Genomic DNA, 7,421 nt, shown 5'->3' on the forward strand with positions numbered 1-7,421 from the left:
ATGATTCATTATTTTTTTATTCAATAATGCTTTTGATTTATTGGCATTATGTTATAGGCTTGGGCATTTGAAGTCATTTCTTATTTGAGACAACAAGTGAACTACCAGGAAGAAGTTTCTTTTTTAATAATTCTGAGATGGTTGTCGGCCAAAATAGATAAAAATATAAAATTTCGTGATCTTTTCAATTCCCCCAAGGAAGCAGTAAGTCTAATTCTAATCAAGTTTTTATTTTAATTAATTATTAAATGATTTCATCATCATTCTTAATATATGTACCGATTTATTTTAGATTGTCCATTCGTGGCTTGTTCTGACAAACCGAGAGTTGAAGATGCCATTTTTTCTTATTTTATAGTCTGTGCAAACTTTATCGGACTCTAAGGTCATTGATGGAATAAAAATAAAATTGTTTGGAGCAACAACCATCACAAGAAAAACAATTTTGGAGGGTGGGGCTAATGATGCTCCTCCTACAATTTTTGAAAAAAAAAAGCCATTATGATTATGATCATAATGGTTGTATAAATTTTTCTCCAGATTTTGCCGCATCTAGCGAATATTCTTCGTGAAAATATCAAGACTGTAAGGCAAAACACGATGGAGTGATTAATGCTATTAATGCACTAACTGCTTCTGTAAAGGAAATGACATCTAAGAGGGGTGTCATTCCATCAAAGAGGATTTCATATCCAGACACTCCACTAGAGATCAAGGCGGCTAAAAGGAGAAGGAAAGACACTTCCAAAGCATCATCAATCATAAAAAAATCAAGATTGCAATGCCTCTGTCTTTTTCTTACACCGATGTTCAGTGTGTAAGGGCCACAAGAGAGCAGCATGAGCTGAAGAAGGTGAATGTACATCATCTATTCCAAAAAACAAACAGGCACATATCTATTTTAATAGATAATACATCTACTGAAAATGATCAAATAATATACATCTGTTGCAACTGTTATCTAACCTGTTGCATCAGATTCATTATCTGTTTTAACAGATGAGTCTTATGTTGCAACAGATGGGTCATCTGTTCGAAATTATCATATTGCTCTGATTTACCTATTCGAATTTTTCCCAACAGATAATCCATCAACTGCTTTCAAAGATGAAGAAAAAATAGAGCCTGTCAGTTTGGGAGAATGGAAGAATTACCCGTTTAAAGAGTTCAACATCTCGGATGAGGCTCTAAAAAAGCTAACACAGTTGATCAACGACTATTCAGAATGAATTGCTGATGAGCTATTAAAGCATCATGCCGGCAGGTACATAAATCAATTTTATAGATATTGGTTTATACAATTCTTGTTATAAGAACCTGACATTAACATATATAAGTCATCATATAAAAAACAAAATAACGAGTGCTACAAAATAAACAAATCGAGTCTTGGTTATCATATGTTCGACTTTGTTGTTGCATATCCTGAAATAAAGAATTGCTTCTATTTGATGTCATAGCCCCAAAGTTGCTAGAATGATGAGGTTTAAATGCCATACATATTACTATTAATTAATACTTTATTTAATTGCATCTGCGTGTTAATTTTTTCATCATGTAATCCAAAATGTTTGATAATATGTGCGGCACATCGATGTCATTTTTTACTACCTTCGAAAGAAGGCTAAGTTATACACACAAGAACAATACAGATATACAACAGGCAATTGTTTGTACAAAATTTACATCAATAATGCCTACAATAGGTATTGTCAACAGCAGCCGAAAGTTTACTGAAATGAGGAATGCTTAATCAACATCATCAAAGGTTTTAACATTTCAGCTGGCTTACCTTGGCATTTGGTCGATGAAGTGTACATCCCAATCAATCATAGTGATGAAATCCATTGGGTGTTGGCTGTCATCATTCTAAAAGAGAGGTGCATACGAGTTTATGACTCGATGTCACGAAGGAGACATTTTGGGCCATCGTCTGAGATACAAAAGCTGGCCAAAATATTTCCTACTTACCTTGATATGAGTGGATTTTTGGACCAAAAGATTCGTATTGATTGGTCGATGATTAAAGCATACCGGGATAAAATGGCTAATCCATTTGATGTACAATATGTTGATGGAATTGCTCAACAAACCATTGGTACCCTGTAAGTTTAAGTGTCATGTTTTAGTTTCATTTCACAACTTTCACAACGCTTGCATGAACTGCAAGATATGGATTATCTATTTTTTTATAACGCAGGGATTGCGGTCCTTTTGTTGGCGCCTATGTTGAGTATTTTAGCGATGGATTACAAGTACCAAATGATGGACTTGATTTCGAATTACTCCATAAAAGATATGCTGCTCTTTTATGAAAATACCGAGAAACGAAAGCTCAAAAGCCGTACGCAACCGACGTTAAGGATCCACGACGACCAAAGCCGACTTCTGTAGCACTGGATGAAAAACAACTTGTCCATATTGATTAGATATTTATAGTTTGAGTCCGTCAATGTAATAACCTATCCTATTGGGTTTAACTTGTTGATTTATTTGTAGAGTAGATGTTTGTACCCATAATAATTTTTTTTACATTTCATTTATTTGTTGAGTTATTTCGTGTAGTTTCCGAAGGCTTCGATTTATTTTATTCTATCAATGAATATAATTAATCCTTAGTTTTGAACATATTAATTGAAATGGAGTACTAGATTCAAATATCGCAACAGATAATACATCTACTACAACAGACGACATATCTTATCAGACAAATTTAGACATATGTTGTAACATGAGATGAAACACGAAGGTCATCTACTGGGAATTATATAACAAGTCTTCCTGCTTTTTTTATTTGCTCCAACAGATTACCGATCAGTTGCAACAGATAGATTATATGTTGTAATAGATCGTATATCTGTTGCGACAGACAGACTAGGAACATCTTCATAACGCAATAGATGACCAACCTATTCCAATAGATAATCAATCTTTCATAATAGGTACTATATCTGTTACGACAGATATAAAATCTATTGCATTATAAAAATTCAACTTGGCTAGACATAAACATTATTGCCACTACATGTTAAGTGAATTGGCTTGAAATGAAAGTTTGTTATCGTGTTCATCTCTGTCTTTGTACATATTCTTTTTTGTAAACGGGATCCAACCATTTAGTTAGTACCCCATATGCCCAGACCTATTGCATCTTTCCCACAACAGTATCGCACACACCGGTCATTTGTGTGCCGGTTAGCAAACACTCGATGTATGCAAGCGAGTATGGCCCGCATGCTGCACCGGTTGTATTTCTTGGGAGCTGGATATTCTTATTTTGACCTTCAAAATCCCATGATTCCTTCGCCAAGACTTGAATGATTCAGAAAAAAGAACTAAATTTTTAAAATTTGTATTCAACGCAATTGATCCTAATGAGACAAAATCTGGAAACAAATCGATTGGAATAAACGAAATCAGTAAAAAAAAACCTCGCTGGTCATGTAAATTAATCACCTAATTGGACCAACAATTGGGTAAATTTGAAGATGGCCTATCAGTAGATTATCAAATTCGTTTAGCCGGTAAATGATCTATCAGCTTACTCTGTGTCAACAACTTAGGCAACAATTTTAAGAGTGGCTGCATGTGGGTTAAAAACGTCTTCTCGCTAAAGACAGGTAAGTCTCATTCATAAACCTTAATATTTTCCTCATATAGTAGTATCTCAACAGTGAAAAAATATGTGACATCCACGTTCATGACTGCAAGGATTCTCATTGCCTTGGTCCAGCTCTTGCCGTGTAGATATGGCCTCTTCCCTCTAACATATTTAATCTGTTCTTTATCCCATTGGAATGTAGAAACTAACTTATCAAATTTTGGACCACTGAAATCAGCTATCTTACAGAGTTTAGCGTACCTATCCTTGAAATTATTGTAGAAGTTGAGGTCCATTATCCTATCGATAGTATCATAAGCATCCGGGAACGCTAATTGCTTACCCCTCATGAGGCAGAGAATTTCATCAAAATACTGTGGTATAAGAAGACAATTTTTAAATAGGTTAGTAATTATAAAGAATAAAAATGCAGTGGAAAGAATCCGATACAGAGGGTTCTCTGAATCAGTTCATAGATTACCCAGCCAACGTAACTTATGCAATAGATATGCATTATGTTACAACAGAATACCAAGTTTTTCTAATAGATTACATATCTGCTGCGTAGATTCTTCTTCATGGAGTAGATTGAAAGGTAGGTTAGCAAAAATAAAATTACCTTGTCTTCGTACTACATGCACATATTTGTCATATCATGGTGTATTCTTTTTGAACCTTCATCTTGATGAATTCTGCCAATTCCTTCTTCTTTTCCTTGCCAAGTGCTGCGAATATGCCTTGCCAGAAGCAGCAGGATGGCTGCCACCATCACAAACAAATCCACTAGCAACACCCCAAAAGAAGCATCCAGATCTGTTGTAATTTGAGGTTGGTCGTGAAGAGCTTCAACATTAGGCTGAACTTGCCTAACTGCTTTTCTTATGGATGTTGCTCTATCCAATTTCTTCTTTATTAACTCCATCGTTGGATCTTCTTTTGTATCAACAAGACCCAGAGTAAGAAAAAAAGTCATCCCTAGCTCATCAATGGTAGGCACGATCAAAGGATGCATAACCTCTAAAAAAAGACACGAGGAATTTAAATCATATAATAATAATTTGCAGTCAGTTGGGTTACATGGGGCTCGGGTTATGTTAACACTACTAACTTATGTAACAGACGATCTAGCTACCGCAACAACTGATCTGTATGCTAAAACAGATTGATAATATATTACATCAGATTACCCATCTTTTGCATAATTTACAGTAAATGGGTAATCTGTTGAGTAGGGTTCAGAGACCAAAGCAACATATGGTTAATCTGTTGTGAGATATGGATCATCTGTCATAACAAATTACCCATCTGTTGCACCAGTTGCAGTTGATGGGTAATCTGTTGTAACAGATGACCCATCTATCACAAGATGGAACATCTATTTCAATATATTTCTTTGAGGCAAATTATTTTAGTTGAAAGAAGATGTATTGAATCATCCGTAGGGTTAAACAGATCAGCCTCGTTAATATTTTTTTTACTGCTCTCTACTGCAGCCAGCCACCTAAGGATCCTTGAATGAGAAACCTTATCCTAGTAATCTTTGAAATACTTTTGAAGGGGAGGAATGACTTCATATGCCTAAGACTAAAAATTGTAAACAGGAAGCAAGCAAAAAAAAATTCATAAGTATATTCAATATAAATTAATGAATGAGCAAAAATAGTGATCAATTTTACCATGAAAGCCCAAGGAAAGCCGTATAATGTGGTCATCTTTGGCTTTAGCATTTTCAGTAAATATTTGACAGTCAAGTAGTAGCTGTCGTATCCCCAGGAATAATCGTTGAATTTTCCAAAATCATCAGCAAACACCAACAAATCATGTTCTATGACTTTCCTGACGTCTCTTGCTAATAAAATGGAATGGACAAACCAAACTAAGCACAATTTCTCCCTTTAGTGCTTTGGTATGTCTTTATTCTTGAGATCCGCCATCAAATCCTCCACTCTGTAGCTAGGTCCAATAATGCCCAACAACTTATTTTTTTACCTTGCACTTGTTGGACCCTTTGTGGGGTGTTTTCTTGATGGGAGGTTCTTCTGGATGATTGCATCTCAAGCCTGTCACTATGACAAACTCTTTCAATCCAAAACAAACTAGCATGCCATAGTAGTTGATCTAGATTTCATCCATATTTTTTCTACCCTCCTTCGGACCTCTATCATCCCTTGCATACTTGATCTTGTGCTTGAGAAGGCCATATACCGTGATCATTAAAAAACAGAGAGGGAGGGGCCTACACAACTCAAGAAAGTATGTAAAGCAGATCTTCTTAAAAAGTACATCTATATTTTCCTTCTTCATAATACTCCTAAGTTCGTCAAAAGGTTTCCCCAACTAACAATTAAGTACAAGATCACCAAATACTGCTTTAGGGCTATTCATCGGCATCGCAACTCGAAACTTGTCAATACTAATGATTTTGACAGAGTCATGCTGGAATTTTGATATTATTTCATGCCCCACTGGTGAGGAGAAGTTATCACTTTCCTCAGCTTCATTTTGCCCATATTGAGATTGTTCTAGAAGTTCCTCCAAATCTATCTGTACTCTAGCCTTTTTTTTTTGTGATCAAAATTTGATCCACTTTCTCCACTTTTAGTTTCTTTTCTTTTGGGAGATATCTTTTAACTACAAATAATAGAAAAACAAAAAATACATTACATTTGATGTCTGCATAGTTTTTTTTAAAAAGGTGTGACAAATTTCAATAAATTATTCTATGCCACATAACAAAAAAAAAACTCCAATGGACAACCCATCAGTTGGAACAGATAGGGAACCCGAATCTATTTGAAGACCTAGTTAATATCTCTCAACAGATATTCCACCTGTTGCAACACATGGACAAATTTTAATAAATTATTCTACGCCACATTACAAGAAAATACTCCAACGAATAACTCATCAGTTGGAACAGGTGGAGAATCTATTTGACGACCTATTTAATATCTCCCAATAGATCTTCCACCCATTTCAAAAGATGGACCACTACCACTACAGCTAATGCCACTACCAATGACACTAAGACCATAACCAATGCCACTAAGAACACCACCAATGTCACCAATACCAACACCAAGACCACCGACACCACTGCCAAAAAACACAAATACCAACACCACCAATAATAGCCACCAACAACACCACAAACACCATCCAATAATACCATGACAGTCAACAAAACACTGAGAGAAAAACTAGAGTTTTCTCAAGTGCTTCCTACCTTTTTAGCATCAGAACTCAAAATTGTTAACCCATTAAAGTTGAAAAAACAACTATACGTAGTCGTAAATGGGAAAAAAATCGACCTATTTTGAAGGATTGAGCAATATGTTGAATAGTTGTTGTTTGTATTATTGAGAGAGAGAGGAGACCCCGAGAGAGACAGAGAGAGAGAAAATAAAGAACTTAAGATTTGAAATGAAAAGTTTTTTGTGCAAATGGATGATTTGTATGGGTTGATTTGTAATTTTGGAAAAGAATGACTATTTTTGAAATTGCTAATTTGGTCTGAATTGATTTTAATTAATTTTAAAAATTTTAAAAGATATAGTTTTTAAAATATTGAGTTGATGAGAACTCATTTCAACTCAGAGTGATCAATCGATGACTCGGGTTGGGATGAACACAATACCAATGCCATGCAATTACAAAGACTCTATTGGATTTGTAGTTGACCCTGCGAGCTCATTCATTCATGCTTAGTCCCACCTATACTATCAATATCCTAACATTGAGTTAATGAGAACTCATTTCAACTTAGAGTGATCAATCGACGACTCGGGTCGGGATGAACGTAATACCAATGCCATGTAAT

Source organism: Capsicum annuum, chromosome 11 (assembly GCF_002878395.1).
Source record: "Capsicum annuum cultivar UCD-10X-F1 chromosome 11, UCD10Xv1.1, whole genome shotgun sequence".
Classification (NCBI taxonomy): Eukaryota; Viridiplantae; Streptophyta; class Magnoliopsida; order Solanales; family Solanaceae; genus Capsicum; species Capsicum annuum.